Source organism: Xyrauchen texanus, chromosome 27, assembly GCF_025860055.1.
Source record: "Xyrauchen texanus isolate HMW12.3.18 chromosome 27, RBS_HiC_50CHRs, whole genome shotgun sequence".
In the NCBI taxonomy this organism is placed as follows: domain Eukaryota; kingdom Metazoa; phylum Chordata; class Actinopteri; order Cypriniformes; family Catostomidae; genus Xyrauchen; species Xyrauchen texanus.
In genome coordinates this window covers 41,541,356-41,553,073 of record NC_068302.1, presented here as the reverse complement: position 1 = coordinate 41,553,073, position 11,718 = coordinate 41,541,356, and positions in this window count along the sequence as shown.

Here is an 11,718-nt window from a genome sequence, read left to right as displayed (position 1 = left end):
AGGTAAAAAAGCGTTTGCAAAACGGACAAAAAGACAAAGATACAAGACTGTGTACTTACCGTCTTTCGTGAGGGCACGGACTACAATCCCATGATGCATTGCGAATGATGTCATTGAATAAAAATGCTGGAATTATTTTAGGATGTTGATTATAAGTATAGAAACAATATATTTTACGTTTATTGCAATTGGGAAGGGCGTTCACTCTGATTCCGTTTCACGGGTTTCAATGGCCGCGGTTCTCTGATTGGTGGATCTTTCTCTGATGCACCATGGGTAATGTAGTTGTTTACCATGAATTCCGCTTTCAAACGCGATTTTTAATCAATGACGTTGGTCTTTTTATTTCTTTGCAATCTCTCTTGTTTATCTCGGATCTCTGTAGAGGACCATTTTGCAAGTAGAGCACTCGTTTCGTCCATGTTTTCTGGGTTTTTGTTGTTGTTGTTATAGAGCGATGAAGTACATCTTGCTGCAGACGGTAGCTACTGGTGTTGTTTGTAACACTTTGGTGTCAAAACATTATCCCGCCCTCTACCCCCTGACATAATCGGTTCCTGTATAGAGACTAGAAAGCTTTTGCAAGTAAAGCTGCAGGCCGGAGACCACCAATTGGGGCGGAGTTATACCAGAATGGGCGTGGTTACTCCAAAAGGGGGTTGTGCCCATTCCAAAAGGGGGCGTCACTTCCACTTACGGTTAAGGTTAGGGAAAGGGTTAGGTAAAGGGTGCACTACATCTTTAATGGCGGTTTGGATCTCCTGACCATTTTTGGAGCCCTTCTCATTTTTTGGGGCGTTTTCCACGGTGGAAACATGTATTTCTGTGATCATTATGAACCAATTAAGCCAAAAATGTTGCTGAATGAGCTTAACAAAGAAATATCCACAGACAGGCATAAAATGACCACAATCTTGGACATCTTGTGGTTGTATTTAGTGCTGACGTCCAAGGTTTTATCGGTGTAAGAGTTTTCAAGCTGTGAGAGTGAGCCTAATGTCACATTCATACTTTAATCTACCATCTTATCACTGCCCTCTTCTAAGTCCTCAGAAGCTCTTCAAGGTCGTTCTTCAGGGTTAGTTTGGCGTCACATCGCCACAGAGAGCTACTTAACACCCCAGGAGCAAAGCAAAACTCTCCATCACAGCTGAATTCGCCAGTCAGGTAAGATTGGGCTCACATATGCTGGCGGGTTTAGCGCAGGTAATCTGCGCGTGTGATGAGAGCAGTCGGCCGTGGTGATTTAGATGTGAAATGGGGCCAGACAGCGAGAGGGTCCCGCAGAGGTGATAAACGACCAGCAGATGATTTAGCAGAAGCCCTGAGCTGAGCACTTTCTAATACCTTCATATAAGAGATTCTTTGCACTTTCTAAACCAATGCAAACTTTTTAGCATGTCATGTGGTGCCTTACACAAGCGGTTATGGGTGGCAATCATGACGAATATGTTCATAAACAATGTGTACAACTCACGTTTGTGTACTTGACAACTTAACTGCATTTAAAAGGGTCATGAAATGCTCATTTTTAGTTTTATTATATCCCCAAGGACCACTGATAATGTTAGTGCATAAAAAACTTTAATAATTTAGTAATATTTGATCATTTTCCACCCTGTCTCTGGCCCTCTGTCTGAAACTCTCAGTTTTGTCAAAAGCACTGTGAGGCTTAAACTTCAACGTATATGCACACTGTTCTGATTGGCTCACATCAGCCGTTTTTGAAACTCAATCTAAATATAATGGACAAGCTCCACAACATTATAAATCTAAATTTCAGGGGTTACACATAACGCACATCCAACACATTGCATCTGAATATACGTATTTAACTGTTCATCTCAAACACAACTGTTAACACACACACACACACACACACACACACACACACTGTCTACACCGGATGAGTGAGAGTCGAGTCAAAAGAGAGATAGAACCCATTATAATTAAGGATGCAGTCTACCATGGAAATATCCATTGCGGTGGGTCGTGCAGACAGTAAACAGATGTCCCATTCGCTAGCGCTACTGCCAACAACACAAATAAACGGTTTAGAAAGTTTGTGACGACGTGCCGGTGTAGACAGTCTCAAGCCGTTGCATACAGACACGCCCTGTGTGAACAGGGAGTCAGCACCATAAATTATAGTCATGACTTTTTAAATATTCATGAATGGAACTGCTTACTATTTTGCATCGGTCCAAGTGTTGCCCCATCCTTCAATAAAAGTTGCTTTGCAAAGTTTGAATCGTTTTATTACTGGTTCATAAGCAATCCACATTGATATGAGCCCAAAAAAACATGCAATCCATGCTGAAATACGCTAAACATCCACATCCAGTTTCATCCTGCACTGAAATGCACATTGACGGAAATGCATCTAAATGGTCAAAGATGTCCATCCAGCGCATGTTTTCATACATCAACCATTAAAAATAATGCAGATGGGCGAAAGAACACGTGCATGACAGCAGCTGAATGGCATCTCCTCTACAGAGTTGTAACTTGACATCACATCTTTTAAAAGTGATATGTATCAATTGGTCAAAGATGTCTGTCTGTGCAGGTTTAAATACAAAAATTGTTTAAAATAGACCAGATGGGTCCCCTTTGGTGTTCAGGAATACATTTACATATATGCATTTGGCAGATGCTTTTATCCAAAGCGACTTACAGTGCACTTATTACAGGGACAATCCCCCCGGAGCAACCTGGAGTTAAGTGTCTTACTCAAGGACACAATGGTGGTGGATGTGGGGATCAAACCAGCAACCTTCTGAGTACCAATGTATTATACAGAGCACTTATTACAGGGACAATCCCCCCCGGAGCAACCTGGAGTTAAGTGTCTTACTCAAGGACACAATGGTGGTGACTGTGGGGATCAAACCAGCAACCTCCTGATTACCAGATTACCAGTTATGTGCTTAGACCACTACACCAACACCACTCCAACAGTGAGGCAACAGAAGTCATTGTTTTTCCTGCTGTCTCTCACTCTGTGTACGAATTTAAGCACCAGTGGGCGGGGCCAAGGGTGCGCTGATGTGAAATTACACCTGTCTTTATGACAGCACTAGACTTAGGGGAGGGGCCTGCACTTTTTTAACCAATCAGAAGCTTTTTTCCTTTCAATTATTTAACATGTTGAAGTTCGCTGAAGTTAGCAAAATGGTAAAACAAACTTGCTAAGGAGGGTAGAGTCACATGGGGTAACCAAATTGGCCCGGTTGCTAGGGAGGGTAGAGTCACATGGGGTAACCAAATTGGCCCGGATGCTAGGGAGGGTAGAGTCACATGGGATAACCAAATTGGCCCGGATGCTAGGGAGGGTAGAGTCACATTGGGTAACCAAATTGGCCCGGATGCTAGGGAGGGTAGAGTCACATGGGGTAACCAAATTGGCCCGGTTGCTAGGCAGGGTAGTGTCACATGGGGTAATGAAATTGGCCCGGTTGCTAGGGAGGGTAGAGTCACATGGGGTAACCAAATTGGCCCGGTTGCTAGGGAGGGTGAAGTCACATGTGGTAAGCAAATTGGCCTGGTTGCTAGGGAGGGTAGTGTCACATGGGGTAACCAAAGGGAGGGTGAAGTCACATGGGGTAACCAAATTGGCCCGGTTGCTAGGGAGGGTAGCGTCACATGCGGTAACCAAATTGGCCCGGTTGCTAGGGAGGGTAGTGTCACATGGGGTAACCAAATTGGCCCGGTTGCTAGGGAGGGTAGAGTCACATGGGATAACCAAATTGGCCCGGATGCTAGGGAGGGTAGAGTCACATGGGGTAACCAAATTGGCCCAGTTGCTAGGGAGGGTAGAGTCACATGGGGTAACCAAATTGGCCCAGTTGCTAGGGAGGGTGAAGTCACATGGGGTAAACAAATTGGCCCGGTTGCTAGGGAGGGTAAAGTCACATGGGGTAACCAAACTGGCCCGGTTGCTAGGGAGGGTAGTGTCACATGGGGTAACCAAAGTGAGGGTGAAGTCACATGGGGTAACCAAATTGGCCCGGTTGCTAGGGAGGGTAGAGTCACGTGGGCTAACCTCCTCAAGGTGAGTGACCGTGCCACTATGAGGACCTACTAAGTAGCGAGAATTGGGCGTTACAAATTGGGAGAAAAATAAACCAAAATATACAAGAGCCTGGAAAATGTAAGCACACCATATATGGACATAATTATTTATTTATATATTTAGCACATGTTCCATCAGTCAAAACAATATACTTACGAATGGGTGAAAGTGTAAAGCAATGTAAAGGATTTTCAATGTGGTCTCAGACTTTTGGACATTTTCTAACTAAAGCTATATGGACAGATGGTGTTCATCTGTACATTACAAAATGAAGAGGCACTCGTTTTATGGCGATAGCTCCGTCCCTGCTGTTTTCATCATTGTGACGATAGTGTCCAATATTTTGTTGTTGCGCACAGAGCTGTTAAGCGCTTGCTGGAGGAGGACAGGTGGACGGGTTTGACATGAAAGTCCAAATGGGCACAGTCCACGTCTGTAATTGTCATCAAAAAGCAACAAGAATCCTGGAAACTGCCAGATCCACCTGCTTGTGCCAGTCAAAGCTCCTCCTCTGCCACCCGTTCAAACACAGCGCCCACAGCCTGGTCTGCACAGCCTCCTGCTCTGGTTTCTCTCCAAAATCTGCCAAATGCTTCAGCATTTTATTGATCTCTTCTGAATTGGGAAATGAAAAGTCCCCTCAAATCTCCACATGAAACCTTAGTCCAGTATTCCACTGCTGGACAATACAAAGGGTGAACAATCCCATACATATACATTGAAGGAGGGGCTGGAGTCATATCTAGAGACCAGCATATTGCACGCCACATATCTTCATGTGAATTTTAGGATATTGCATACAAAATGCTGGATGGAAAATCTCCAAAATGTGCATGTAAATCTTATAAACTATGATGCAAACACATTTACAGAATACATTCATCTAGAATTAACATAGCAATATAAATGTGCATCAAAGTAACTGCCTCAACAAGCCACATAAATACATAAATCTCTCAATATAATGGCTTAGCATCTGAAATATTGTTCTGGTTATCCTGAAATGCCCGTCTCAAATCCTGTCATCAAAATGATTGGCTACTATGAACCGTGTGACAGTGTCGCTCCCATAAATGCAGCTGAACGCTAGCAAACACGAGGTTCGGAAGAGCATTTTGTCGGCACGCTCTGAACCACAAGTAATTTATTACATTTAAGAAAAGAAATACAGTGGTTTCAACTTCCATTTTCATTTTGATTGTTGCGCCAAATTCTCCAGAAGTGACTATTTTGTTCTCTTAAACAGATCGGATGGAAACGCTGCTTTATTCACAAATTGTTTTTGCGTTATTCCAATTATTTGCAATAATTAAATTCGTAACTTGGATGGAAGCTTTAGAGACTTGAGATTGGACTATTTTGACTTGAGCCAGTAAGCAACCACCCAAAACATTCTAACAACCACCTAGCAATGCCTAGCAACCACCTAGAAACACCCTGGCAACCACCCAAAACATGCTAACAACCACCTAGCAATGCCTAGCAACCGCCTAGAAAAACCCTGGCAACCACCCAAAACATGCTAACAACCACCTAGAAACACCCTGGCAACCACCCAAAACATGCTAACAACCACCTAGCAATGCCTAGCAACCTCCTAGAAACACCCTGGCAACCACCCAAAACATGCTAACAACCACCTAGCAATGCCTATCAACCACCTAGAAGCACCCTGGCTACCACCCAAAACATGCTAACAACCACCTAGCAATGCCTAGCAACCACCTAGAAACACCCTGGCAACCACCCAAAACATGCTAACAACCACCTAGCAATGCATAGCAACCACCTAGAAACACCCTGGCAACCACCCAGAATGTATCATTAAATGTACCAAACAACTGACATAAGCCTTTAATTTTGGCTTAAATCTTCAAAAACTCCTTCAGAGCTTATAGGTTTAAGCATATCAATCAATGCCTATGTTGTCTCCTATTTTGCTCGTTAAATAGCTAGCTAGCATCTGGAAGACAGCGCATGCCATCATATTTGATATGTGTGCATGTGTACATCCGGTATTTCCACATTCGAACTTGGTCTGGAAGTCACGTGGATGCTCATAACACGCAAATGACCCACGTACACTTGCTCACAACATGCTGTGTATGCTTTCACAATATATAACGATAAAAACTGATACCACTATCGTGATTGAATTGTTCTATTTTATCACATCCAGCTAAAATGAAAAAAGCAAGGTGGCATTAACTGATTCCAGACAGTCGAGTGATCAGTTCTGGTCTGGGCTTGCAGGAATGTGTGAAGGTTGTTCTGCAGATGTGATAAGGGTCTTTGCTTACCGGTCTTATCCACTGGACCAGAGCTGACCTCTGTGACCTCCAAACAGTCAGATCATTAGATTGATGGAGGATGAGGAGAGAGAGCCACACTGGTACTTTAATTCAGCACAATTTGGTGGATGTAGGAGGTGTGGAATCTGACAGCATGTGATTTCTGCCCGTCATCTGATGCAAAGATATAATGGAAAACGCCTTGAGCCTCTTCAGCCAGTGTGCCCAGGCTAGACAATCCAACTCCGCTGCCAACCGTGTTTCAGTCCTGAAGACAGCCTGTCAATCGCAGCGGCAGTGGAAAATAAATGCCTGGCAAACTCAGAAGAGGGATTTGAGACTCGGCGATCTGCTTTTGTTCTGATACGCCCAAACTCGCATTCTCAGAAACGATATCTGAAACAACAGCTTGTTTAAAATTCAGCTTGTGCTAATCAGAAAAACAGCAATGAAAGGGAAAAATAAAAGCTTTGTTCAATTCTTTGTATTCCTTCCCTGTAGGGTGAAATCATGTTTATTGTTTATAGATGACAACGATGTCTTTTAAAACCTAAAACAGTTTTCTTCACATCTTCAGAACGCATTATTAAAAATGTCTTTTTGTTTTTGTTCTGTTGAATTGTGAATTTTATCCAAAAAACATCCAAAACAGATGTAGAGAAATACACAACTGTCTAAAACATGTCCAAGTTACGAGTCACTTTTATGATACTTTTGGGTCCTTTTTAAAACTTTTAATTAATGCAATATTCAAAATATCTTCAAACTTATACAATAGAAGAAACTGAACTTAACTACTGAACTGAAGCACCTTATAGGCGAGCGGAGCCGGTGTTTATTCTATGCACTGCACAGTTTTAAAATGAGTTCATTGAGTAAAATAAATACATAAATAACGTCACGTCCAAACCACTCACACAATTCCCAGATGCGGAAAACATAAACGGAATTGCAGAATCACATCATAAAAATGGAAGTGACTATAAAACGTAGAATTTCACATTATTGGACACATTTGGGAAAACATGATTGAATTAAAACATGAAATTCAGAAATTCTGAAAAAACAAAATGGTGAACACCAAATTTAGGACAAAAATAAAGCAGGTTTCATAGGGCCTAACCAATTATGAGCGCTCTTCAAATAGCCGATTTATCGATTCGGCCTGTTTGGCCTATCGATTTATCATTAGTTTAATTTCATTCCAGTCTAAAGTCAAGTTCATTCATTTCTCTCAGTCAAAATGTATTTTGTGCGCCCTCTAGTGTAGAAACACCGATATGGTAGTCTCACAAGGGTCCGATAAAGAGCATCCAAGTTTAATAACCCTATCTTTTGCAATTAAAACAGTTCAGCCAGAGCACTGCTTGGTAACGTAGCGAAGTAAAAGCTAGTACTATGAATACATGCATATTTTATGCATACACTTCCCGCTATAATTGCATTGCCTCGTCAATGCCGCATAGTGATGCGCAACTTGTGTCAGTGTAACGGCAGCCGTTTAATGAATGGGAGAATCATTTACATTTATGCATTTGGCAGACGCTTTTATCCAAAGTGACTTACAGTGCACTTATTACAGGGACAATCCCCTGGAGCAACCTGGAGTTAAGTGTCTTACTCAAGGACACAATGGTGGTGACTGTGGGGATCGAACCAGCAACCTTCTGATTACCAGATTAGCAGTTATGTGCTTAGACCACTACACCACCACCACTCTTAATAGACATCACCAAATAGACACTTTGGCAGAACAAAAACATAGTGTAAATTAGCCTTAAGAATAAAGGAAGGCTTGGTACGACATAAGGGTGAGTAAATTATGACAAAATGTTCCATCCCTTTAACCGCTTACATTCGGTGCGGCCGGTTACTCAACAAGCACTAGCTTGATCTGCACAAAATATATAAAAATGTGTCATTTTAAAGCGTAGACTCTCATCTTTATAAAGAGTATAGCTGATCTGACCAGGGCTGGACTGGTAATCTGGCATACCGGGAATTTTCCCGGTGGGCCGACGCACTTTGGGGCCGAGCGGGGGCGGACTGGCTATCACGAGAACCGAGCGGGCCGGTGGGTCAGCCGAGAAACTGGCAGACTGGGCCGTGATAAGCTCAAATGAGCCGGCGCGTTATGCAGAACAGACCTCAAAACTGCGCCACGATATGCAGGAAAGGACAGCGAACCCCTAGAATCATTATTTCAGCTTGTTCTTGGGCGGCTTACTCTAATTCATTGTATGGAATCCAATTAATTTTCACCAGATGAGCTTGAGCCTCCAGTCTTGGAGAATCTCAGGGCAGTCGGGCTGATCTGCTGGCGCATCCCTCCGCAGCGTAATCAAGCAAACACAATACGAACAACTGCATGACTGATTCCGGTACAGCACTCCTGCCTGGAGAGGTTTTGTCAATATCTTGACTGGGGTTTAAATGTGCTTCTGTCCTACTTTCCCAGAATAGATTTCGGGCCATGCAGCCGAGCACACGGTGAGCCGTGTGTCTTTATATTGTGCTTATTGAGTTACCATTGAAACCTGCCGATGACCAACAAAGACTGTGGCTGTCTTCATAAACACCATCCTTGCCATGTCCTGCTCAAAGCATGTCCTGCATCTGGAAAGATCTATAAAACACCCACAGATGAAAATATGTTCTGTATGTTCCTGTGGTTATCTGTCTAACCGTCCATCCATCTTTCTGTTCAGTAAAGAACAAATCAGAGTGTCGATGTATGTTTGTGTATATTCTCTGTGCTCACTCTGTGTGTTTGTAACTCATCTACAGATCAGCTCTGCCACCCACTGGCACAATGCTGCCAATGCAAAAGCATTTAAAACACAAAGACAGGCTGATGCATATGGTCAGAGGGCAACACACACCCTTCAGCTTATACAGTCCTGAAAATCCCCTCGATTCATTTCGTCCTGTGTGGTCCAGCAGCTGTATGCTCCATATGATGCTCACAGGAAGCGTGGAGCCGTGCCATTTCCAGTTCAGGGTGTGACAGTCGATGTTAGTGATGATCATCGCACCTGTTTCTGAAGCTCAAGACAACACAAAGAATAAAGCAAACCAATCTAAGAGCCATCCACGAGTTCACCACTGATTCTACTTCCTGTCTTAAAGTTCACAACATTGCCTTTCTACGGACACATTTGCATTTGGTACATTTTTGTTTTTTACTCGCCAGACTTTTGACAACATTAAGCGTAATGCAACTGAAAAGTAATAAATATATTACGAAAACCGAGAAGGGGGCATCATCATATATAATCATATATAATATATGTAAGTGATAAAAATGGCATTTTTTATAATGATACAAGCTGTTGTCACAAGGTTGGAACCTACTGAAAATATAACTAATAGATATATTATAACAATTATAATTTAAGTGATACTTTAACAAAACTACTATGCAAAAAATATCCAACACCCTTGCACAGATTTGTTAAATTCTTTAATATTTACAGAGTTTTCTGAAGTTAAAATATTTCACAATGTATAATTGTTTCTTTTAACTATTTATGTATTTACACATTTATTACACTTACTACATGATGTAACATTTTTGTTTGTATGCACTTGTGTTTAGAGTTTACATTGACGTGTAACAAGTGCTAAATTGGTACTGTCTCTTTAAGACAACCTGCAGCTCCGCAAGCTAATGTGCATTAACGAGAGAGAAGTTGTGCAGTATTTTTTTTCCCCTCCTCCGTGCAATGTATGATTAGAAATAATGTTTTTTTGTATTTTTTTATGTTTTTGATCACCAACTGGCTGTATATACCAGAAAGGATTTTAAATGAGACCAGGGGGCGGAGCCAGGAGTTTTTCAAAAGGGTGGCCAGGCAGCGGCAAGAAATCAATCTGTGGTGGCACAGAATTGTTCGGGCAGCATTTTTATATCGTCGGACTGTGGGGGTGTTGGGGGGGATACAATGACACCCGGGACGGAGAGGTGCGGCGACCTTGGTGTGCACACATGTTAAGGATGATTTCACCTCTAAAGACCTAAATTGTGCCATAAAATGAAATTTTGTTTTTACTAAAACAGCAATAGCGAGTGGGGTATCCAATTGGGTGGCCAGGCTTCGGCCCACCCGCTAGCTCCGCCACTGAAAAGTGACATGAAGTGAAAACGGGGTGCCTGGTTCTCGTCTTTGGACCCAAAATACACAGAATGAAGTAAAAGGAAACTTACTTGCATAATATGTATTGACGTATGCGTACAAATATTTTTCTACAAGCTCTCAAAAACATTCAATACTTTTACCTTCTAACAGACGTCCATCAGACGCGTTACTGGTCTGTAGACATGCTTTAAAATGGAGGACGTTGTGTAAACACTCCTGGGAACAGTTTAAACAAAGTCAGAGTTGCCTGGCATTAAATGCAATGTCAATGCCATCTCACGGCTGAACTAAAGCGATGACATCGCGATCTGGACAGATCAGGACCCACTGCAGCCACGTAAGGTCAATTTCCAGCAGGGGGCACCACAAGCGAAAAATCAAAAACAAATAATTCCACATAGAATTTACAATTAAAACCACATTTCTGTTTCTCTCCACATTGTCCTCACTGAGAGCCCTCCAGACAGGCCAAACGCCCGTCCCACTACATACCATACATGTCTAAATTTGCCAAGCTGTTTATATGCCATCTTTTCAAATGCCGCCACCCTACCCAAGTCATCCCATTCTTGAAATGAGGGAACACCAGTTGACTTCCATCCTCTACAAACTATCTGTCTGCCAATCATTACACTAGTTTGGACCCAGCGTTTTTGTATATTTGTCACCTACTTAATGAATGCCCCATCACCCAGAGGGGATTCACGATCAGGGCTGAGTTGCCCAATCAGCGGGAGAGAGATAAAAGGAGGAGCCGGGGACGGCAGAGAGAAAGAGAGAGACGGAAAGCAGTTTTATGTTGTGTTTTGTTCGTTTGTTCGCAATGCCGGAGGTTTCCCCGGCTTGAATCGGGCGTTGGGGGTGTGTGACGAGGAGGAGGGCTTGGCCGGGCCGCAACGATAGACACCCGTTGCTAAATCAGCCGGGAGAGGGATAAAGAGCAGCCGGGGACGCCAGTTCGAGAGAAAGATGTACGCAGCAGTGTTTGTATGTGCGCTTTTGTTTTGTGCTGGAAAGCAGTTTTATGTTGTGTTTTGTTCGTTTGTTAGCAAGTAATGCCGGAAGTTTACCTGGCCTGAATCGGGCGATGGGGGTGCGTGAGAGGAGGAGGGCTCGGCTGGGCCATAACGATAGACGCCCAGTGCTAAATTAGCCCAATCAGCCAGGAGAGGGATAAAGAGGAGCCGGGTACGCCAGTATGAGAGAGAGAGAC